Source organism: Octopus sinensis, linkage group LG1, assembly GCF_006345805.1.
Source record: "Octopus sinensis linkage group LG1, ASM634580v1, whole genome shotgun sequence".
In the NCBI taxonomy this organism is placed as follows: domain Eukaryota; kingdom Metazoa; phylum Mollusca; class Cephalopoda; order Octopoda; family Octopodidae; genus Octopus; species Octopus sinensis.
Window position 1 is genome coordinate 197,923,580 of NC_042997.1, and position 26,653 is coordinate 197,950,232.

At 37.3% G+C, this 26,653-nt stretch overlaps 1 long non-coding RNA gene across 1 annotated transcript in view; it reads left to right on the plus strand.

The window, feature by feature from the left end:
- Positions 1-9,458: 9,458 nt before the first annotated feature.
- Positions 9,459-26,653, plus strand: part of LOC118765784 — a 53,665-nt gene continuing 36,470 nt past the window's right edge. Inside the window, exon 1 of the long non-coding RNA XR_005001667.1 lies at positions 9,459-9,551. This is a non-coding gene — a long non-coding RNA (uncharacterized LOC118765784). The remainder of the gene's footprint in view (positions 9,552-26,653) is intronic.

Sequence of the window (26,653 nt, forward strand, 5' to 3'; positions counted from 1 at the left end):
TAAATCAATCGAGGCTGTTCGATCTTTTGTTGCATGTTCAATAGATCAATTTTCAAAAGAGAAAATAGTATGATTTGTGAAAGATTTTGCTGCCATTTTTATAGAATAGACGGCCAATTAATTAGAGGCTCTTTCGTTGACAGACTGGTCAGCAAATATCTCTTTATGTCCGTAGAAAGAGAAATGTCAACGATTCACTCTTATTCTCATACGTAAATATTACAGTAAGTCTTCTATTCTTTGCCAATGACCCGATATGTTAGACAGTATTATTAGCCATTAATGTATTAAATTAAAGGCTTTTATAGGCTTTAGATTATAAGTTCGGGCTATAGAACAAAGTTTATTCCCCCAAGAAGCGAAATCTCACTCTTCGGAAAGACTCATTCACCAAATGATATGTTCTACTGGGGTTGCAGGATATAAGGCTCTCCTTCTTCCCCACAGTATAATGTATATTCCATTATTTGAACTCTTTTTAGCATTTACTGACTTGGATCATCAATAGTTTCTTCGTACTTCATTACTTTAGAACTACAGTGGGTGACAAAATCGCATGTTGCCTCACAAAGAAAACCTTTTGGGTGTTTGACTCAAATTTCCTTAGAGAGAGAGAAATTAAGGGATGTCCATCAGAACTTTATCCGAAATGTGTCAAGTGTTATTTCGGGTACCACAAGGTACCATATTGCAACGGTTTTCTTCCACTTTTCTCCTCATGTAGTTGGGTGTGTTAAAATGCCCAATTTTCTAAGCTCAACAATTACGATTAAATAACTAACACATTTCCTTCATATTACTGATGAAACATCTAAACGCCATTATAAACGCTGTACCATACCATAAGTGAAGATCTCTTAGCTAATACTTAACATAAACAAACCTGTCCCACATAAATTAACAGCTACGAACTCTCTTCAAGGCAAAGGTGGCACCTATAATGGTGCACCGTTGCTACATCTGAGATAGTGCAATTAAACACCTACATGCACTATTATCAGCCCTCTGTTCATAAACAGTTTTGGATTTAAAGGCATAAAGGACAGAATTGCTATCGAAAAGACCACCGAATAATCGTTTTTCTTCGAATGTTCAAAGAAGATTTCTCAATATATTCTTTACAAGTGTGTTTACCAGGAAATTTAGTTCTATGCAATAATCGCGCTGCTACATTCACATGGATATCAGAATGGTAGAAAAGATATTGTATCCCATTAATATAAGAGGATAATATTTGTAGTATCATATTAAATATATTAATATATCAAATATGGCAAAAATGGAAATGATAAGAAAATCGAGGTCTTTTTTATTGACTTCTATAATATTCAGAAAAAAGGAGTATTCGTGAATTCTATAAAGTTTCCTTATAAAACATTAGAGATTTGGTAAATATATGAACTGTAAATCCAATAAACATGGAACCGTTTTAGATTATCCTGTAGATAAAGAAAGAATAAGTTTCCGCGTAAAATTCTTGCCACAGTTCTTTACACAAACAATTATATGCAAACAGTTGGGATGTTTTAAATATCAATACATTTTAAAGGTTTGGTACTTTCAGTAGAATTGTGTCACAATCAATAATAGCACGAGGTCTCTGGTCATCTTGAAGAGAAATTCTGCTTTATGGTTAAACGCTCTGATATCATTGCTAGCTTCACTAACTGGCCATAAACCAAATTATCGGTATGTGATCGATTCGGCAATTAAGTTTATTTTGATTTCTTTTCGAGACTTAAGCTGGAATGTATACATAATGGATGGCATCGATCTTGCAAATTTATAAAGGAACATACTTTTGACAATACTGTGTAAATCTGATAATTCTACAGTAAATCTAATGCGTATTGTAGTCACTAAAATATAATTTGATGCATTACATTAAACATGGTGTTCATGCATTCAATAAGATTTTGAGCCTTTATATTTTCAACAATATATTTATATATCACGGCGGGGTTTTATGTTTGATTTTGCCGCTAATTTTTTTTAATTCGTATAGAATGCTTTTTGTGCTGTTTTTCACGATAGATTTGTCTCGGGTTCGTAATATTATCAGGGAGAAACTATTCTTAATATTGGTTTCGAATTTAGGCGATGAGCTGGCAGAAGCGTTAGCACGCCAACCGAAATGCTTAGCTGTATTTCGTCCACTTTTACGTTCTGAGTTCAAATTCCGCCGTGGTCGACTTTGCCTTTCATCCTTTCGGGATCGATTAAATAAGTACCAGTTACGCACTGGAGTCGATGTAATCGACTTAACCTGTTTGTCTGTCCTTGTTTGTCCCCTCTGTGTTTAGCCCCTTGTGGGTAGTAAAGAAATAGGTATTCCGTCCAGCTTTAATTTTGGAGTTCAAATTCCATTAAGGTCGACTTTGCCTTTGATCCTTTCGTGCTCGATAAATTAAGTACCAGATACATACTAGGGTTGATCTAATCGACTGACTCCCTCCTCCAAAATTTCGGGCCTCTCGGCTGGAGTAGAAAAGAAACGTTAGCACGCCGGGCAATATGCTTAGCGGTATTTCGTCTGCGGCTACGTTCCGAGCTCATATTCCACCGAGATCGACTTTGCCTTTCATCCTTTCAGGGTCGATAAATTAAGTAGCAGTTAAGTACTGGCGTCGATCTAATCGACTGGGTCTCTCCCACCAAACATTTCGGGCCTTGTGTCTAGAGTAGAAAAGAATATTGGTTTCGAATATTGGCACAAGGCCGACAAATGCGTGGGAGAGGATACGTCGCTTACATTTTATCGACCATAAAAGGATGAAAGGCAAATCGACTTCGGTGGAATTTGAAACCAGAACGGACGAGATGCCGGTAAGCATTTTCCCCGTTTGTCAGCTCGTCCCCTGAAGGTAGTTCTTATTATCGATTTCTAAAATTAATGTCTTATTTATCACCTTCGAAAGGATGAAATGCAAGGTTGAGCGTGACGGGATTCGAAATAAACATGACGGTACAAAATATTATAAAGCAGTTTGTCCGATGCTCTACAGATTCTGTCACTTGGTTTCATTCCACTATTTTTAATGTAAATAAATAAAGGTCAAGACTATTGAAAAGGATGCAAGATGCAACGAAAATTTTAGAAAAATAAGAAATAAGTGGAAATTTTACCGGTGAGTGTGTTAATGATTCTTCCCAGACACAACAAATTAACGGTTCTGTTATACTTTTACAAGAAGAGTGCTGACAATGACTTCGAGATTCCGTAATTTCGAAGTTTCGACCTGCTAGACAACATCGGACTGTCCGTTGAAAGCCAGCAGACTGAAACCACGAAATCACTTCGTCTAATTGTATAACAAATGTGTAGTCTACAAAGAGTAGTGAGCAATTGATTAGTTTAATGTAAAAGTGTTTTTATTCTGTTGTGTCTGGGGAGAGTCATTTTCTTTTTGTGCCTTATTATGTAACACATTCGCCGGTAAAATTTCCACTTTTTTCTTATTTTTATTGTCCTAAAATTTTCGTTGCGTCTTGCAACCTTTTCAATAGTTTTGACTCTGTCCGTTCCCTTTTGTTTGTTTCAAACAAAAATTTTAGGGCAATAAAAATAAGAAAAAAGTGGAAATTTTACCGGTGAGTGTGTTACATAATAAGGCACAAAAAGAAAATGACTCTCCCCAGACGCAACAGAATATGCTTCAACACACGAACTCATATAAAGAATCTTGCAAACTAAATCTAAAAACGAAATGTTTTTATTATAACTCGACATAAAAACAAACATTAATATGAATAAATGTTCTTGCAATTTCATTGATCGTGTGATAAGGAGAGATATGATACTAAAGAAATGATCTTCTTGTTCGGAAGTAGCATGTGATACACCATTAGAGTCATATCAATACAAGTTCGAACATAATTTATTTTTATATCCATATTCAAATTTTAATTCTTACATTAAGTAGTTACCGTACCATGGCGCTGCTATTACCTTCGCTTGGCGAATACCTAGTCAAGCATTTTGGAAGATTTGTTTGTGTAAAGCTGAAGAAAAAAAGATAGTTCCGGAGCTAATCTGAAAGGCTTCAGTGGACTTAATTTGGAAAAAGAAAAATCTTTCCATTTTTATGTTTCAGACGAGACCATTCTGGGGCAACAGCTTTCAGCGTTCAAATTAAACAAATCAACCTTAGAACTTATTTATAAAAAAAATCTGGTACTTATTGTATCATCATTCTTCTCAAACCGGGAATGTGCGGAAACGTAAACAAATCAGCGGTTGTTGTCATGTGGCCGTGGTGGTGGGAAGAAACACAAAGACACACACACACACACACACACACACACACACACACACGCATCCCTACACATACATATGTGTGTATGTATAAATATATAAAAGTATATAGGGCGGCGAACTGGCAGAATCGTTAGCACGCCGGGCGAAATGCGTAGCCTTACTTCGTCTGCCGTTACGTTCTGAGTTCAAATTCCGCCGAGGTCGACTTTGCCTTTCATCCTTTCGGGGTCGATTAATTAAGTACCAGTTATGTACTGGGGTCGATATAATCGACTTAATCCGTTTGTCTGTCCTTGTTTGTTTTCTCTGTGTTTAGCCTTTTCTGGGCAGTAAAGAAATAAGTATTTCGCCTGCCTCTACGTTCTGAGTTCAAATTCCGCCGAGGTCGACTTTGGCTTTCATCCTTTCGGGGTCGATTAAATAAGTACCAGTTACGTACTGAAGTTTGATGCAATCGACTTAATCCCTTTGTCTGTCCTTGTTTGTCCCCTCTACGTTTAGCTCCCTGTGTGAAATAAAGAAATAAAAAAAAATATATATATATGTATGTATAGATACACACACATATGTACGATGAGATTCCGCACAGTTTCTCACAAAGTATTGGTTGGCTAGGGGCTAAAGTAGAAGACACTTTCCAAAGTTGTCGCATGCTGGAACTGAACTCAAAACCAGGTGGTTGTGAAGTGAACTCTTACCCACACATCTACGTTCTGCACCAAGCTACGTCAACAATGCATTTAAACATTCCTAGGTATATACTCTTTTACTCTTTTACTTGTTTTAGTCAAACTGCCGCCATGCTGGAGCACCACCTTTAGTCGAGCAAATCGACCCCGGGACTTATTCTTTGTAAGCCTAGTACTTATTCTTTCGGTCTCTATTGCCGAACCGCTAAGTTACGGGGACGTAAACACACCAGTATCGGTTATCAATCGGTGTTGGGGGGACAAACACAGACACACAAACACAGACAGACACACACACACACACACACATATATATATATACGACGAGCTTCTTTCAGTTTCCGTCTACCAAATCCACTCACAAGGCTTTGGTCGGCCCGAGGCTATAGTAGAAGACACTTGCCCAAGGTGTCACGCAGTGGAACTGAACCCGGAACCATGTGGTTGGGAAGTAAGCTACTTACCACACAGCCACTCCTGCGCCTATGTAACTAAATTTAATCGAAATTGTAATTATTTCGCTGTGCTTCTTTCAATTACATGCAAGTCTGAGGCAATTTTATGAACATTATTTAATGTTTTTGTTCCATTAATAAATAGTTTTGATCCCAATTAGCGACTTTTAATAACTGTTTAACACGATATTTTGTCACGGAAGGAAGATTTTTATCGGCTTACCATAACATTTGTAAAATAACAAAATATCATGGCACGGAAATATTAAGATACGTTCGTGTGATTATAGTTTTGAAAGATTTATTGCACAATTAAATATTAATTTCCTTGATGATTGACTGTCTCCCTCGATAGTTCCATTATTTTGGATTTGGAATGATATTTTTCCGAATGCCAGAGACTCTAACCATCTGTTAGGTTTTCATTCGTATTAAGTACTAGCAGTATCGCCCGGCGTTGCTCGGGTTTGTAAGGGAAATAACTATAAAGCATTTTTAGAGAGTTATAGCCAAAAAATAGCCAAAAAATACATTAAAAATGGAAAAAATATGATGGTAAATTTTTTAAAAAATCGTTGACTCATCGTAGACATTTTTAGAGAGTTACTTCCCTTATATTAAAAAAATATGCATTAAAATGGAAAACATTATGGTAAATTATTTTTAAAATCGTAGACTCATCGTAGACGCGCGCTAATACCCAGAAGGGCTCGATATGAATCACGATTATAAGATACCCAGTTTTGGTTAAACTGCACCGCAAAATGTGGGAGTAGTTAGGAATCTAAATCGGAGTAGACAGACGCACAACCTTACTTTTATATATAAAAATATGTTCACTGAGAAAAATTCCATAGACATGTACAACTCCCTGTTGGGAACAGTTTTCCCTGTTTAACAATAGCCGATAAAAATGTTAATTGGCGGGTTGATTGGTTGGTTGGTTTGAGGGTTAGTTGACTGGGCCAGCCATGTTGTACATCGTGTTTTGAGAGAGAATGAGAGGGAGAGAGAAAGAAAGAAAGGGAAAGAGAGAGAGAGAGAGACAGACAGTGAGCAAATGAAAACAAAAACAGAGAGAGAGAGAGAGAGGGAGAGATGAGAAGAGAGAAAGAGAGCGAGAATTAGCATTAGAGGATGAGTACACATACTAGACTCGTTGGTAGACAATGGCAATATGTTTCTTTATTACTCACAAGGGTGATAAAGGGGACAAACAAGGACAGACAAACGAATTATTATATCGACCCCAGTGCGTAACTGGTACTTAATTTATCGACCCCAAAAGGATGAAAGGCAAAGTCGACCTCGGCGGAATTTGAACTCAGAACGTAACGGCAGACGAAATACCACTAAACATTTCGCCCGGCGTGCTAACGTTTCTGCCAGCTCGCCGCCTTATAGACAATGACAATTGGAAAGATACACACAGGGGGAAAGAAAGATTCATAAAGACAGGTGAAGAGAAGAAAGAGACGTAAATGACAGTAGTTTTGGGTGGGAAATTATAAATTAGGGATTTGTTTTATTTAATTTATTTTAAGGCACTAAATATTTTGGCCTTGAAAATATACATTTACTTCATTATTTTGTATAAACACCAAGAAATTTGGATGAAATTTAAACTATAGGCGCGGAAGTGGCTGTGTGGTAAGTAGCTTGCTTACCAACCACATGGTTCCGGGTTCAGTCCCACTGCATGACACCTTGGGCAAGTGTCTTCTACTATAGCCCCGGGCCGACCAAAGCCTTGTGAGTGGATTTGGTTGGCGGAAACTGAAAGAAGCCCGTCGTATATATATACCTATGCGTGTGTACATGTTTGTTTGTCTGTGTTTGTCCCCCCAACATCACTTGACAACCGATGCTGGTGTGTTTACGTCCCCGTAACTTAGCGGTTCGGCAAAAGAGACCGATAGAATAAGTACTAGGCTTACAGAGAATAAGTCCTGGGGTCGATTTTCCCGACTAAAGGCGGTGCTCCAGCATGGCCGCAGTCAAATGACTGAAACAAGTAGAAGAGTAAAAGAGAACTTCCCAACCATATATAGTTCAGGGTGCAGTCCCACTGCGTGGTACAGTGGGGGGAGTGTCTTCTACTACGGCTCCCCCATCTTTGGGCCACCAAAGACTTGTAAGTTGAGATTTGGTAGACGGAAACTGAAAGAAGCCCGTTGTGTAGAGCTCTGTGTGTATGTGTGTGTTTGTCTATGTTTGTACCCTTTCACTGATTGACAACCGGTGTTGGCGTGCTTACGTCCCCATGACCTAGCGATAGAATAAGTATACTGGAGTTGATTAGGTCGACTAAAATTCTTCAAGGCTGTGCCCCAGCACGGTTGGAGCCTACTGATTGAAAGAAGTAAAAGATAATATATAAATATATATATATATATATATATATATAATATACATACTCATACATACATACGTACGTACGTACGTACGTATGTATGTATGTATGTATGTATGTATGTAAGTATGTATGTAAGTATGTATGTATGTATGTATGTATGTATGTATGTATGTATGTGTGTGTGTGTGTGTGTGTGTGCGTGTGTGTGTATTGGAAAATTAAGGTAAACACGAGCATAAATAGTTAGTCCCTACGTACGTTTCACCATTGCGGTTACTTGGACGTCATCATTGGGTACCTAGCCAAAACGGGTCATCAGGGCAACTAGTATACTGCATTCTGTTACAGAGATATAACACACACACACACACACACACACATATCACCACTCACATACATATACTTGATTAAGTGGTGCCTGGTTGCGATGCCGGTGATCTTGAGGTTTGCGTAGTAGCCGGAGCTCTTTTACACAGTTATCAAGATTTTGCTATCACATCGTCTAAACATATTAATTAAATTTTCGAATATTAATTGAAATATGAATATTCATATATATTCCGATGTAAAAGACAACCTGTCATTCACAAGCAATTTTCACTTTTCAATAATATGTCCTATGTTATCTTGGCGGTGAGCTTGAAGAACTGTTACCGCGACGGAAAAATGCTTCGCAGGTCTTTTTCTGGTTTCATGTTGTAGTTCAATTCGGCCGAGGCTGATTTGCCTCTCATCCTTCGGGGTCGATAAAATGAGTACCAGTTGAACCCTGAGGTCGATGTAATCGCCCCTCCTCCGAAATAGTTGACATTGTGTCAAAATTTGAAATTCATATGTTCTATGCTATAACTAATTGTTTTAGGTGCCTTTGTAGTTACCTGCATACTCCTTGGGTGGAGGCGCGTGGCTTAGTGGTTAGGGTGTCAGCATCATGATCGTAAGAATGTGGTTTCGATTCCTGGACCGGGCGACGCGTTGTGTTCTTGAGCAAAACACTTCATTTCACGTTGCTCCAGTCCACTCAGCTGGCAAAAATGAGTAACGCTGCGATGGACTGGCGTCCCGTCCAGCTAGGGAACACATACGTCATTGAAACCGAGAAACGGAGCCCATGAACCTGGCTAGGCTTTAAAAAGGGCGCAAGAAGAAAGCATACTCTTTGGAATTCCCATTCTTTACCCAGGGAACATCGCGGATGCGACAGCTGGTGGGAGGGAAAGAAAGATAGCAGAAACAGCAGTCGGATAGTACTCCGCATGAGCAACATAAAATTAAGTGCTTTGGTCAAAGGCACTACCCGGTTAAGGAATCGAACCCTCAACATAACCCTTATGATTGTGAAGTGAACGCCTCTACCATGAGGCCAAACGGCTTCAATATAACTTCAGTCTAAGGACTAATAACTGTTGAATCTTGCAATCTTTGTCATTTGTAGACAAGATTTTGATAAAAACAATTATGTTAGAACCAGAAGTTTATTCCGAAAGAGGAAAAGGCTGTAACTACGAATGTCACCGACATTAGACGGGCTGGATGCGATATAATCTTAAACCTCTTGAAAAAGTTTCATAACGTGGTTAATATATCACAGATTGGAATATAATATCATGTTTATTACCTTGGCTTATTTCCTTCTATAAAGAGAATTTGCTTCTTCCTAATTTGAAATGAAATTTACAATGAATAAATGTTTCTTATTTCAGGTAGTTCCAATATACGTTGCAGTAATACGTACTAGAACTTAAAAATTTCTACGCGGCCTCTTTTCGCCGAAAGTAAAACCAAAAAACAAGGTAAGAAAGATAACTCTTACAATTCATAATTAAATTCCACTAACAATAAAGTTTCACTTTAAATATAATAAAATATTTTAATGCTCATGAACACCTCTTAAACAGAATTCTTCCTTTAACAGCTGCTTGACAATCCGAATAATAATCAAGTGTTTTACAGTGTGTTGCGCTTGTAACATTTTACGGCTAAACTTAAAAACATGCGCTATAAGACTTGGACAAAAGCTGGCTTTATATTCTCTATTCTGTCGCTGAGTCCAGTCACTGAATTACGGTCAGGTTGGGTTTCAAAGGTTTTAATCACTTAAATTACCGTTAGGAATTATTTCAGTTTTGCATTTATTTTTATCGATCTCTATTTAATTACTAAATCACGCGTTCGACATATAAGAACACAACTTTACATTGGTTTACTCTGGCGTGTTGGATACTCGTCGTTTCGACGAATGAGGGTTCAACAGGACACAGCTGAACAGTATTCTTAGTTCTGTGTCTTGTTCTGTCGTCTCATACGGAAATTCGGACTGATCCAGGACTGGCAAATTCGGTTGCATACGCTGCAGCTGTGGTCTCCATCATTCGTGGGTAAATTGGACCCTGCTCCACGCTAGATTCTTCTCTCCTTCAGAGCGTTGAACATGGCTGACTCATAGTCAGAGATGGTTGGCTTCCAAGATCCTCTTTACCGGACTCTATTCAGTGATACCTATTCTCATACCTTCAGGTTTATCTTGCAGGTTTCAAGCAGATCTTTAGAGTGTCTTTATAAAGATGCCTGACATCAAAGTTACACTCGTATACCACACTTATATGATGTGGATCTGCACAGTTTTTGTCGACTACCTTCCGTTGGTTTACCGGTGGTTACTGCAGAAGGCACTTACCCCCACTTCAATGTCAATGGCTTATATCTCAACTGCTACCCAATCGAGCAACCAAATGCTGATTTTTTGTATCTGGAATACAATTTTCTTAACTATCACAATCTGTTGAGGTTGACATTCTTAAACAATGAAAATTAATTTTCAATTCCTGAACTATACCTGTTGGGATCCATTATTTACAATAATAAAAGATATATTTATTCCCAACCGTAATGTTATTTACAGCAATAAATGATATTATTTTTAATATCTGTTGCATCAGCGATTAATCCTTTACTTTACTACTAGAAGTGGCTTTATTTGACATCGGTTTTAATTCTTATCGTATTCGACCAGAATCACTTATGACTTGTAGAGGTTCGCTTTTGCTGATTAGCAGCTGACACCGTGACAATCACTGTTAGGCTTACCTATTGCTTGCTTCATACAGTGGTCTTGGGTTTGTCCCTGGCGTTAGTGCATAGATAATCTTATCCACTGATTGCTTGTATGGAGAGAGTTCTGAGGCTTGTATTTTACCACGTTCTATAAATAGGTAAGGATGATTATCCTTACCCAAATTCCATCTTTATATTAGTTGTGAATGGTGTAACTAGTTCAATGCTGTTCTTCGTATATTTTTATGTTATCAACAGATGTCATGCAAGAGGCTGGTGTCTCTCTCCTCCTCCAGAACAAATGACATTCCATTGAGACATCTTCAATAGCATAAGGCGATTCACTAAAAGTATATATATACATATATGTGTGTGTGTGTGTGTGTGTGTGTGTGTGTGTGTGCAATGACCCAGTGGTTAGGGCAGCGGACTCGCGGTCGGAGGATCGCGGTTTCGATTACCAGACCGGGCGTTGTGTATGTTTATTGAGCGAAAACACCTAAAGCTCTACGATGCTCGCCAGGGGGTTGTGGTGACCCCTGTTGTACTCTTTCGCCTCAACTTTCTCTCACTCTCTCTTCGTGTTTCTTGAGTAACGCTGCCATGGACTGGCGTCCCGTCGAGCTGGGGGAACACATACGCCATAGAAACCGGGAAACCGGGCCCATATATTGTTCGAATTTATGTAAATGTGTATAGAATAATATATAAGTTGAATAAAGTTAAAACATAGTCTGGTTTTCACGTTTTTTATTAAGGTATTTTAACAAAATTAGCACGTTCATACATAGTGTACTCATCAGATTTCAAATATGTCTAACTGATAGTTGAGTTCTTGACAACTTTTGTGTCCCTTAAAACCCCGCAAGAAACTGAACTTTTAAAATACATTTTTGATCAATCCGCATGCTCTTAAACATCACAGTTCACCAAGCGTACCGATATTGTGTAACTTGTATATATTTATTAATCCATTAATCCACATTATTAACTGGTTATTATATTATTGCTGTTATTTCCATTCAGAACAGGTTTGGACATTTTAATCAACCATTTTTCTTTTATCTTTCTTCCAACCTCACTTGTATCATTTAGTTGGTGGAAAGGAAAATTAGAAACATTTTCTAACAACATGTCTCTATATGTTCGCTCAAAGGAATTTGGCGAACATTGATGTTCTGGATTTGCTGTCTCTGGACCCGTGAGCGTTCCGATAATGCATTCCCGGTTTCAACCATATATAATTCAATTACCTAAGCTCTTTTATGTGTTGGCGAAATACGTACTACAACTTAAAACCATGGGTGTGTGGCAAAATGTTTGCTCCCCAACCACATCGTCCCGGATTCAGTGCCTCTGCGTGACACCTTAGTTGAGCGTCTACTACTGTAACCTCGGGCCGACAAAAGCTTTGTGAGTGAATGTGGATTTGGTAGATGGTTGCTGAAATAGGTCCGTTGCGTGCGTGCATTTATATGTGTCTGTGTCTCTGTGTATGTTTCTATCTGAGATTGTCATTACTTGACAACCGGTGTTGGTGTGTTTACGTCCCCGTAACATAGCCGTTCGGCAAAAGAAGCCGATAGACTATGTACCAGGCTTTAAAAAAAGTCCTGGAATCGATTCATTCGACTAAAACGTATTCCAGCTGGTCAACTAGCATGAAAGCAGTCAAATCATTGAAACAATTGAATATAAATAAATAAATATATATATATATATATATATATATAATATATATATATAATATATATATATATATATATATATTATATATATATATCTGTGTATATATAAAATGCAAAATGGGACAAGAACGCAAAACATCCGGACAGTTAGGTGATACAAAAAGGGACAACAAAACATCCAGATAGACGATACAAAGGAAACAAGGACAGGTCATTCGAAGTTTTCTATCTTCAGTCAAGCACCAGATTATCCTCGCAATTTCGGTTGATTATTCTTGAGTTTGCTCCAATCTGGCCAGCCACTAAGCGAAGTATATATATATATATATTCACATACACGCATGCACATACACAGACACTACAGACAAGCACACACGCACATATATATGCGTGAGCATGTTTACTTCCATGATGTAAATACGTAGATAGGCACATACAAAACATTCAGTGCTCTAGTAGCATTCTGATTTCATTGAATGCCTGGCAATCTGTAATGTTTTTTTTTCTTCTTCCATTCAGGCGTCAGAATGCTACTTCTTATAATAAATCGATACTCGTACCATCTGCTGATCAACAGAGAAAGTTCAGTTAATTATCTTAACCTCAGGCGCAACACAACGAAAGCAACAATCTACAACCTTACTATCTATTCGGTGTCATGGTCTGCTGCATTACTCTTTCATCCATTCCTTTTCACAAATATACACATAAACATAGGCCAACACACTAAACAGCTTAGTTAGGTAATTGAATGAAGTAGTCTTGCTTTTATGATATAATTACTTTTCAATGAACTTCTATAAATGCAAAATTACAATTATTTTCAATTCCACCAATTGAGTCTGGAGGGTAAAATAATAAAAAAAGATGTATATTTATATATTTATAACATTTATCACTCTTCGCAACTTGATTATTGTATCTATTTATTACAGACATCGTAATAGAGTTCGTTGATTACAATATTCAAAAGTACTTAGCGTTAGTCGGCTTAACACATCTCAAGTCTTTGTGTCTTTATAGAATCTACAAGTGAATGCGCGTTTTATACAACCTTGTGTCTTTAATAGAACTAGCAAGTCTCTCTGTCTTTATACGATGCAAAATTGTATGAGTCTTTGACAGAACAAACAAGCGATCGTGTCTTTGATACAATGTACAAGTATATGTGTCTAAAATCCTGCGTCTTTTAAATATCTACTAGTGTATGTGCTTATAATTCTCCATCTTATTTTCACCTGCAAGTGGATGTGGCAGTAATGCAAGTGTTTGTGCTTTTAATACAATGTACTAGTGTGCACGTGTGTGTGTGTGTGTGTGTGTGCTTATAAATCCGTGTCTTTATGCAATCTACAAGAGCATGCGGTTGCAGTACAAGTTTCCGTGTCTTCAACTCATCTTACAATTCTTGTCTGATTCAATCTCCTACTGTATGTGTCTGTAAAACCATTTAAGCAACTGTTTGTGTCTTTATATAATCTGCTACATTATATCTTTAACAATGCAATTCTGCATGTTCACGCCAACTTACTAGTCTCTGTGCCTTAATAAATTTACAACTGTATGTGACTTTAATAAAAGTTTGTGTGTATTTAATAAAACTACACAAATCTTTGTGTCTTTATGCATTATACAAGAGTATCCACTTTGAGCTGGCAGAAGCGTTAGCGCGCCGGGCGAAATGCTTAGCGGTATTTCGTCTGTCGTTACGTTCTGAGTTCAAATTCCGCCGAGGTCAACTTTGCCTTTCCTCCTTTCGGGGTCGATAAATAAAGTACCAGTTACGCACTGGGGTCGATGTAATCGACTTAACCCGTTTGTCTGTCCTTGTTTGTCCCGTCTATGTTTAGCCCCTTGACGGTAGTAAAGAAATATATATATTTAACAGACCTTGCGATTATCTGTGATTTTATAAAGTCTACTACGGTATGTGTCTTTAATAATATATCTCCTCGTCTTTGATATAGAATTTTGCAGTCATTTTCGTACGTTTATCACTCAATTTGATAATCGGGTCATTCAAAGTCACGAAAAAAATTAGCGCCATGAAGTTAGGCCATTCAAATTAGTTTTATGATCATTAAATTTCGCACTTCGGTCAAAATAACTAGTATTTACATCATTCAAATTAAAATGTCCGTCGAGAGCATTCAAGTGAGTCGGAATCGAGGAAGCGTCTTTTCGAGCATTCTAATTTGTTTCGGAGCTATCTGCTTAACACTTAGTACAATAGCTATTTTGATTTTATCTCATGCTCATTGTTATCATCATGTGTTTCCATCAATTGTGTATATGTATTTATTGTTAAATACTTCATGAAATCACATTCCAATCTTTTCACTTTTTTTTAAGAAACTCACAACTACAACAAATGCTCATTTTCTTTGATTTTGAATACTAGGCTTACAAAGAATAAGCCCTGGGGTCGATTGCTCGACTAAAGGTGGTGCTCCAGCATGGCCGCTGTCAAATGACTGAAACAAGTAAAAGAGTAAAAGAGTAAAGATCATATCTTAAATGTCTTTTTGTATTTATAAAATCTATGAGTTTATGTGCCTTTAATATAAGTCTGTCATTCATAATATAACACCATGTCTTTTGTACCACATGCTCGTCCCTGTTTCATTAATGCAGCTTACTAATCTCCGATGTTTTAATACAACTTGCTGGTCTGTCTTTCTTTAATACAATGGGAGTAGAAGCTAGCTTCCTAGTACTTGATTGTTACTGGCAGCCATGTTCTGGGACACGATGCAGAACTAAAATCGCTTTTAAGAGGAACGAAGACATTTTAATTAATTTATCCCGCAAATAACTTCAGAAAGGCAGAGTTAATCATTCCTCTTTTACCTTTTACTTGTTTCATTCATTAAACTACGACCATGCTGGGGCACCGCCTTGAAGAATGTTTAGTCGAAGGAATCGACCCCAGTGCTTATTTTGTTAAAGCCTGGTACTTATTCTATCGGTCGTTTTTGCCGAACTGTTAAGTTACGGAGATGTACATTCATCAACACTAGTTCAAGCGATGGTAGGACACACACACACACACACACACACACACCACACACACACACACACACACGCACACACGCGCACACACACACACACACGCTCACACACACACATACACACGCACACACACGCACCCCCCCACACAAACATACACACGACGGGGTTTTCAGTTTCCGCCTACCGAATCCACTCAGGGCTTTGGTCGTCCCGAGGCGATAGTAGAAGACACTTGCTGAAGGTGCCATACAGCGGGATCGAACTTGGAACCACATAGTAGGAAGGAAGAGTATTACCATACAGTCACGCATGCGCCTGACAATATTTATAAAATCCCTCTTAAGCCATAATTGTGTGCTTCATTTCGTATTTATTACTCAATTTTCTGGCAAATAGGTTGCAATAATAAATATATTTTAGTGTTTTCTATTAATGGTTTCTTATTGTTCGTCAAACCGAAAGAGATTTTATTTTCAAAATCTGAAAGAAATTTCTACTTCTTGAACTGGTATACATATTTAATCTCGAGGTTATGAAACTGGTATTTTATGTGATACATGAACAAAGGTTTCTTCTACTAGCATCTTTCATAAAATTTCTGACGAATTTAATAAGTAGCTCATAAGCTTTAAACTAAAGTGAAAACGAATTCAGCTGGATGGGGGAACCACCACTAGTTGAGCGAGCTGTTCATTGTGGGGATAACAATAAATATATTACTCGAGTTACTTACTGACATTGTATCAGCTGCAGACGACATTTACAATTCAACAAAGTATTCAAGAATCAAATATGAATAGATTTCAAACAATGTCCCAGACTTTCGTAGGGAATATGTGGAGACTGTACGTTTCTTAATATGTTGATGGAAAATAACGTCGATTTCTTAGATTAAAGTTATAAATAGCACAGGAGTGGCTGTGTAGTAAGTAGCTTGCTTACCAACCACATGGTCCCGGGTTCAGTCCCACTTCGTGGCACCTTGGGCAAGTATCTTTTACTAAAGCCTCGAGCCGACCAAATCCTTGTGAGTGGATTTGGTAAACAGAAACTGAAAGAAGCCTGTCATGTATATGTATATCTCTTTCTCTCTCTCTCCTGCAACCTGCTGCTTCTTAAACCATTCTGTTGGCCATCGTATCTCGACCAACATGTGTCCCCGCTACCGAAACGGTAATTATTTCTACGCCAGCTGCTATGTTGTTGTTTCTGTCTCATTTGGTCTAAAGTCGTATGACAACCACCGTTATATATATTTTTGTTTATTCATTACTGTTTTCAATTTCGTTTTCGTCTCTTGTATTTACATCCGTCTTGTGCGTTCACATTCCTGTCTTCTACCAAGAAATCTAATGCTTACAGCTTAGTTTTTTTTCTTGGGGCTGGCCGAGTTGGAGCAAATATCAGAATTGAACAGCCGAAATTTGCTATGATGATTCGGTGTCTGACTGAAGATTGAAGGCTTCGAATGATTTGTCTGTGTTCCGTGTTCGTCCCTTCCTGTATTTCACGTTCATTATATATAAAAACATTCATTCTTATATATATATATATATATGTGTGTGTGTGTGTCTGTGTATATGTTTGTGTGTCTGTGTTTGTCCCCCCAACATCATTTGCCAACCGATGCTGGTGTGTTTACGTCCCCGTCACTTAGCGGTTTGGCAAAAGAGATCGATAGAGTAAGTGCTAGGCTTACAAAGAATAAGTCCTGGAGTCGATTTGCTCGACTAAAGGCGGTGCTCCAGCATGGTCGCAGTCAAATGGCTGAAACAAGTAAAAGAGTAAAAAGAGAGAGTAATGGGAAAATCGCTACTGCCATCGCCATATTGTTACTTAGAATAAATATTCTGAAAGATTACTTCTGATATAGGCTACCTTATCTAGCACCCCCAGCGCAAATTTTCTTATAGCAGTGGACTATAGGAGACTCAGGCTTGACTGTGTGGTAAGAAAAGATCCATTCTAAGCACTAATGATGATTAAAATAACCATCTATGTACCATAATTAACGTATATATTGTTGACTGGCAAATTATTGCGATATTCGTCCGAGATAATATCTCTTGTTGGGCGTACTCGGAAGGAGACTAAAAGTCGTCCCAGCAGCAACTAATGAGAAAATCAGATGCATTTCGTCGTAGCTAGATAGCTATTTCAAGCTGATACTGCATTACTTGCCTATACTGGAGTAATGATAAATGTTTTATCGACTGGAAGAGTAAGAAGAGAAAGCTGTACCTTTAGCATTCGAACACGGAACAACAACGTGGGTAATTCGTTGCAGTAAACAAATTAATAAAAAACAAAAAACCCACTAAGATATTCTCACTATAATCTCTACATCTTAAATTTAAAAACATTATTATTAAACTAAATTTAATGTAAGAAGCAGATTATAAAAGCATATTTTAAAGGAAATTGAAGCTATTTTATCTCCAGGAACTACGGCTGTATGCTTCCATTAAGATCTCTTTGTTAGTTATCTTATATGCTTACAAACTAAAGATGTTGTAAAATCGTTTCCGAGAAGATATACTACTAGATATATTGCTAAGGTCATTCATTGTGTCGGCTAAAATTAATGGAATTAGTAGTTTATTAACGAAACAAAATTAAATGAACAAACGAATTTGAAAGTAAATTTTAGAGTTTAGTAACTTAGTTAATTTTTCCCTTTCTTATTGTACTATTTTCAATCTCCATTAACAATGTAGAAGTTTCTTCTTCTTCTTCATCTTCACTCCTCCACCGGAGCTTCGTGGAGCTTAGGTTTTTTTGCTCAATAAACACTCACAATGCCCGGTCTGGGAATCGAAACCGCTTTCTTACAACCACGAGTCCACTGCCTCAACCAATGGGCCATTGCGTCTCCACGGAGTGGTTTTTGTTGCTGTTGATGTTGTTGTTGCTTATCCCCAGAGCAGCACTGGTCGAATATACCTAGGATCAAAGCCGTTCCACTCATAACCAACCTGAAATTTGTATAAATTGACCAGTGGTTCTAAGTCATTTTTTACCTACGGACCTGTTTGATTCCTATCTTACTCGAGTGGACCCTCTTACGACCGCGAGTCCACTGCCCTAACCACTGGGCCATTGCGCCTCCACAGCAATCGTTGTTATTATTTTTATGTAAGCACAGTTTGGCAGAATGGTTAGGGAATTCAATTCGTAACCATGATACTCCTGGTTCGATACCACTACGCTGTACCTTGCGCAAGTGTCTTTTTTCTTTTACGGCCAACGTACTGTGAGTGAAATTACATAAAAAGAAACTGCATAAGAAACGAGTTGGGTGCATTGTACCTGAAATTCACCGTGTCCCGATGATACATCCAGAGAATTATGTTACGGCAACGCGGATCTGTGGACTGTTCAATATCTTACACATTAATTCAAGAGCAAATAATTCTGTTGATCCGACAACTCAATCCAGATCGTCGAATGACTATGAGCCGCCATATTATTGTGGCGGCACAAATCATCCTGTTTTAGTCTACATACGTCAAGATGACGGCCAAACGACTTAGTGCGAATCACACATCTCTGGTCATGATATATTTGCTTTTTGGGGAGAAATAAACTGCATAATACACTAGACATGATAACCATTACTCTCCCCGTCTGTTTCTGCATGCATGTAGCTTTTTGATTCGGTTACTTCGGAGGCCTGCAAGATGAACTGGGCCTGAACACTAAACCATACCGTCTTAGGAATGGATGAAAATGCTTGATAATAGAGCCGTGTCAGAAAAGAAACTGCGTGATCATAGAAAAATATCATAGAAAGTTGTATGAGTTGAACAAGAAACTATGTGGCAAAAGATTCTCGCTGTACTTTGATATATTAATGAAAATACAAATATAGCGTTAAGTAAGGTGAAGACTATTTGGATTGGTTTTGTTAACCTCAATATATTCAAAGAAAGTAATCAAGTTTCAGTCTATATATATGTATATATATATAATATATATATATATAATATATATATATATATATATATATCTGTTTCTGGTGTCTAGAACGCCCTGCAACGCAATTTCAATCAGTATTTAAAACAATCAAACGTCACTCTTGTTCTATCCTTAATTTTGCTTATATCTCGACTGTTGAAGGTTTGCGCATCGGTATCAACAAAAGATCGTTGCTTTAGGGACAATTTTTAACATGCCGATCAAACCCCTATTATAAATATCCCCTGAATGTTTCTAAGATCACTCCATAACGTCTTTGAGAACAGAAGGAAACGTTAGATAATTTAAATGCTACATACTACTAATACTATAGGATGGACACCACAGAATGACAGTTGCCATAGGTCCGCTTTATCAGCTGATCTATAACAACAACAGCAGCAACATCACCAGCCGTTTTATTTAGTAATATGGCGAATTCCTCTGTGGATTTCGATGTACGATGGTCCAGGATCTCCCACACAGTAGTGAAGGCTTGTGCGGGATCAGCTACACTTTTATGGAAATGCCGAGAGCAGAGAGTTTCTATTGGAGTTTTTCATCGCCTGAGTTAGTTGCTTAGAGTTAAACCCACCTTCGTAGGCTATATATAACAAACCAGCAGTTTCGAATCCCCCGCGCATATACATAATATGATGCGACTGCATGACCGTTGACTCTTTTTAGTTCATCCGCCCTATTATTCAGGTCACTGCCAAGAATCGAACTTGGAATCTTGGGGTTAGTAACCCGCGCTCTTAACCTCTACGCAATATGCCCATGGGCAAGATTCAGAGTTCGATTCCAGGTAGTGACCTGAGTAATAATAATAATAATAATAATAACAACAACAACATCGAAAAATACCTTAGGAATGAGAACCCAAGTTCGAAATTTCTCCAAGACGTCTGATGAAGGCTGGAGGGTATAACAGCTGAAATGCTGTATTAGCAAGAAACAAGATGAGAACAGATATCCGTCAATTGTAAATAATGTACATAATTCCTCATCTCTTAAATACTGAACTGAAGTACACATAATGAACAAATACTTCTACATTCGAAATTTCCCAAGAACACCGGATAAAAGCTGGAGGGTACATCAGCCGAAACGTTGTGTATACAACAACAAGACGAGGACAAATATCCGTCAAATGTAAATAATGTAGAAATATTCGTTCATTATACTCTTTACTCTTTTACTTTTTTATTTGTTTCAGTCATTTGACTGCGGCCATGCTGGAGCACCGCCTTTAGTCGAGCAAATCGACCCCGGGATTTATTCTTTGTAAGCCCAGTACTTATTCTATCGGTCTCTTTTGCCGAACCGCTAAGTGACGGGAACGTAAACACACCAGCATCGGTTGTCAAGCAATGCTAGGGGGACAAACACAGACACACAAACATATACACACACTTATACATATATACATATATACAACAAGCTTCTTTCAGTTTCCGTCTACCAAATCCACTCGCAAGGCATTGGTCGGCCCGGGGCTATAGCATAAGACACTTGCCCAAGATGTCACGCAGTGGGACTGAACCCGGAACCATGTGGTTGGTTAGCAAGCTACTTACCACACAGCCACTCCTGCGCCTATTATGTGTACTTGTTATGAAGAATCTAGGTTAGCACACTCCAGGAATCTAGGTTAGCTCACTCCAAGTAAAACTTTTGATGGAAGTCATTGAATGTATGGACATCCCATCTTTTATAATACTAAAGAGGTACATTTTCGCGTCCTTCCCTTTACAAGAATGTATATTATTAGTGAAAAGAGATTTGGCTGTAGTTTCTTGCAAGTCCAGAGAAACTTTCTTCCTAATATGTTGGTATTTGGGAAGGAATTTCGAAGAATGCAAGCAATAGAAATACCAATCTTCAAACATATGTATCAATATTTTAAAAGACTGGAGTATTTCTAGCATCATCGATTTGTGATTCTTTATGAGGGGAGTTCCAGATATTTTAAAGAGTAATTCATCAATATTTATGGTAATAATCAATATTAATCAACACTAGAGTGGTTAGGAAAACATCCATCATGATGTTGAAGTGTCAGTTCTCAGCGAAAACAGATATCGTATAACTTTCGGTTGAGTTTCATGACAGAATATTATTCCATAACCGTGGAAGAAGTAACTAATCACTCGACTCGAAAATATCGAAACTGTTATTAATACTCTATTGGAAATAGCGAGACACGCACACAAGTATATGCATAAAAATTCAAGCACACACATACTCAGATACTCGTGCACACACACACACACACACACACACCCACACACACACATATATATATATATGATATATATATATATATATATTATATATATAAGAGACGATGAGCGATGGCTAGAAGAATACTGAGCTTTATTTGATAACCAATTGATCTAGAAAGCGGGGCCTCGTATCAGTGAGGTGGGGGGGGACGCATTGATGCCGTCGAGAGGTAGGCTCCGAAACGGCGCGCATTCTCTCCTGATGACCCCATACATTTGCTGGCTTCCGGTATGCGGAGTTCTTGACTGGTAATAATTACACCTGCAATTTGTTTGCAATACACACACACATACACACACACACAGACATAAACACGAGTAATAACGAATGTGAGAAAACGAACTCTATGCAAGAGCTAGAGTACACTTAATTTACTATAGTAAGATAAGTAGAATCAGGTGAAACTTGAGGTTTCGCGTGAGATGATAGCATGTTAGTTATGGAAGAATGAAAATATTTCCTGCTCAATACAGGAACTAAGAATTCGTTAGACAATTTATTAAGTCAATAGAGAAAATACATAAGCTATGAGTAGTAGTATAGTTTCATTATGGGTTTCGTATAGTCTTCATACATACTCTGTTGTTTACAGTTTATCAGGGCCCCAGAACACATCATCAAATGTTTTTCTGTTTCCTTGGTGGTTTACAGATAAGAACAGAGGTTGGGATCAAGCAATGAAAAGGGAAACAATGACTGCCACTGAGGAGGCGTGATAAAACCGAAACACATGATCGGCAGTCCATTGGTGTCGTTCAGATGCTGGCTTGTCGCGTTTTTACACGGAAAGGCTATAAGGAAAAATTCTTCCCTGTAGAGCAGCGAATGTCTCTGTAAAGGAGTGTTAACTATAATTGTCAACAATGTCATTTTGCTCGTCTCAGTCTCTTACATACACAAATGCCAAATATATATATACCTATGCATGTTTGTGCATATATATATACATATATATATATATATATATATATATATATATATATATATATATATATATATATATATATATTATATATATTATATATTTATATATATATATATATATATACTATATATCATATACACATATATGGAATAAGCGGAGTAAGAGCACAGGCGAAGAGAGGAAAATGTCGCTGAAGAGATCACAGATGTGAACGGAAGATTTCCGGACAATGGACATGAGTTAGAATAAGAACAGTAAAAAAAAACGAGTGAAGAACAAAAATATATAGTGTGTGTGTTTATTTGGCAAAAAGAAAAAGAGAAGAAAATGACCATTCCGAAATATAACAAAGTATGTGTGTGTGTGTGTAAATCGGAAAGTAGAAATGTGGAATTACGATTAGTAAAGATTTCAGCTTCGAATAAACATATAAATTCTGTATTTGGTATTGAGTATTCTCCGTTGTTCCCTGCAGATTGCTTCGCGATTAAAGCATTTACTTATACATACATAAAACACACGAATATATGATCTAAGCATATTACAATCGAATAGGTCTGGAAAAAAAGCGTTGATCGATAATTCAGAACATGGAGTTGGTTGGATGAAGACAATGTAGGATATTCATGTAGTTTTGTTGGCATATATCAAAGGCAAAACATATATCACAAATACATGTCCGTGATCAAACTGTTGATAGGCTCATTAATATCACTTTGTTAGTCATATAAAATACACTAAGAGAGAAAAGAAACAAACATACCATAGTGAAAACAAGCCTACGTACATGTATATATTTGTATGCATATGGATATGTGTCCATGCATATATATATCGACATTTATTTGCATAGACATTTCACACACATAGAGATACACAGCACACCCACTATCTACTATCTATCTATCTATATCTATCTATCTATCTACTATCTATCTACTATCTATCTCTCTATCTACTCTATCTATCTATCTATCTATCTATCTATCTATTATCTATCTATCTATCTGTATAAATATATCCATACACACACATGTTAATATTCGTATATATATATAAGTACTACAAAGTACAAATATAAGTTTTTCTCTCAGCAAGGGGGTCATAAAGTGTTTTTCTTTGTATATGCATACATTTGTACGTGTGTAGCCATCGAGATTTTCACTATATAGTCAGTATCATCATCTTTTCCTTGTCTTTCAATTATACTGTTTGTTTATATATACATATATACACGAACACACATATAGGTATAAACATATTCATATAATATATATATATATATACACACACACACATATGTATGTATGTATGTAGTATGTATGTATGTATGTATTGTATGTATGTATGTATGTGTAAACTTTGTAGTATTAAATGTCATGAATTTAAGTTTGTTCCATTTTATGATTACTCTGAGGTATTTCCGATCTTCAGTAATTAAGACACATTGTATTTCCAAGAAAAAAATTGATAAACAGTTTTCTATCTTCTAAACTGTCGTTCTTGGCTTGTGACGAGATCACTCGACTCGTCAGAAGAAACACTGACATAACCAAACAACAATTACAAGTAAATTCGCAAACTCTTTCTCTCCTGTATTCGATTGAACCATTGACATTAAATTCTGTTTTCTTTATATTTTCCTTTAAATATTTCAGGATCGCCTCGCCGCCTTCTCTAAAGCATTGCATATGTTCGTTATCTTCAAAAACCTGTTAACATTTATATATTAAGGATATTAATTTTTTATCTATAACTATGCAGATTAAATGTTACTTTGTACATAAAATAATATTAAAAAAATTACTTGAAATTCAAACACGAATTTAACTCGTCATTAAGAGCATTTTATTATTCGAAAATATAACATTACTTTGTCGGGGAGATAATATTGTAAGTGTTAATGTCATATTTACATTCAGATATTTAAAAATGTATGAGTTGATACTATATGACGAAAGTAACAGAGAACAATCTCGTTGTAGTTTACCAAACATGCAAATATGAATATACACATACCGTTGTCTATCAAAAATCTACACATATTAACATCACTCGTTACTATTTTTATGGTTTGAGTTGAAATACCTATTTCTTTATTACCCACCAGGGGCTAAACACAGAGGGGATAAACAAGGACAGACATAGGTATTAAGTCGATTACATCGACCTCAGTGCGTAACTGGTACTTAATTTATCGACCCCGAAACGATAAAAGGCAAAGTCGACTTCGGCGGAATTTGAACTCACAACGTAACGCAGACGAAATACCGCTAAGCATTTCGTCCGGCGTGCTAACGTTTCTGCCAGCTCGCCGCCTTTGAGTTCAAATACCGTTGAGGTAAAATCTGTTTTAAATTCTTTAGTGGTCGACAAAGTAAAATATCGTGTAATCGACTAACAACCTTTCTCAAAATTGCTGGCCTTGTGCTCATATTAGAGAGTTATTATAATTATTCAATGAGATAACCACGTACCATCACAGTGACGCTAGGTCATCATCATCATCATTGTTATTACTATTTTGGTTTGGATCAGGTTCGGTCTTACTCCTGGTAGGATTTATGATACTACCTGTATCATTAGTTGACCGCAAGTTTTCAGCAATGGTTCCGGGTTCAGTCCCACTGCGTGGCACCTTGGGCAAGTGTCTTCAACTATAGACTCGAGCTGACCAAATCTTTGTGAGTGGATCTGATAGACGGAAACTGAAAGAAGCCCGTTGTATATATATATATATATATATATATATATATAATATATATATATATATATATATATATAATATATATATATATATATACATATATATATATATATTGTGTGTGTGTGTGTGTGTGTATGTTTGTGTGTCTGTGTTTTATCCACCCAACATCGCTTGACAAACCGATGCTGGTGTGTTTACGTTCCTGTAACGTAGCGGTTTGGCAAAAGTGACCGATAGAATAAGTACTAGGCTTCCAAAGAATAAGTCCTGGGGTCTATTTGCTCGACTAAAGGCGGTGTTCCAGCATGGCCGCAGTCAAATGACTGAAACAAGTAAAAGGGTAAAAGAGTCTTTCAAGTGCTTAGAACCCTCCTGATAATCGTTTCTGTCCCTAAGAGACAAACTTTCTGCAGGAGCTCTACCGGGCATTCTATTTCAATCACTTTCAGCCATTTGTCTATATCTTTGCTTACTGTTCTCAAAGAACCGAGGAATTGCGGTTAATATGTACAAGACTTTCAGGCTGTTTATTATTTATTATGTTGGCAGAATCGTTAGCACACTGGGCGAAATGCTTAACGGTATTTTGTCTGTCTTTACGTTCTGAGTTCGACTTTGCCTTTCATCCTTTCGGGGTCGATGAATTAAGTACCAGTTACGTACTGGGGTCGATCTAATCGACTGGTCTCTCCCCCAAAATTTTGGGCCTTGTGTCTAGAGTAGAAGAGATAATAATAATTATTATTATTCTGGCCTTACCTTCTGAGTTCAAAGTTGGCTTTGCCTTTTATCCTTTTGGGGGTCGATAAAATAAGCACCAGTAGGATACTGGAGTCGATATATTCGACTGGCTCTTCCCCGCAAAATTTCGTCGATCGAGTCTGCTGAGGTTCCATCGTTGGTTCACGAAGGTTTTTTATAGCGTCGAAGTTAGACCAAGATTTACATTACAACAGAACAAAGCGAGTCGTTCTTTTCCCCTTAGATCAAGCCTTTAACTATGGTCTGAAAAACCATACATTGGCAGAAGAAAAGGTAATCCGTTAGGCATTGATGTTAACTGTTAGTATAGATACTTTGAGTAGCACAGCTAAAAATAACTAGTGTCGAGTGGTATCTCTATTGCATGTAGCTGAGAGACACACATGTGCTTTAGACGTGTATTGTTTCTCTTCTTTTCCTTTCCCTTTTTTCTTCCTTGTTTCTTTCTTACTAAACGTCGGTTCGACCATAATGCCAATCTCCTTTTTCTCCCTCTCCGCT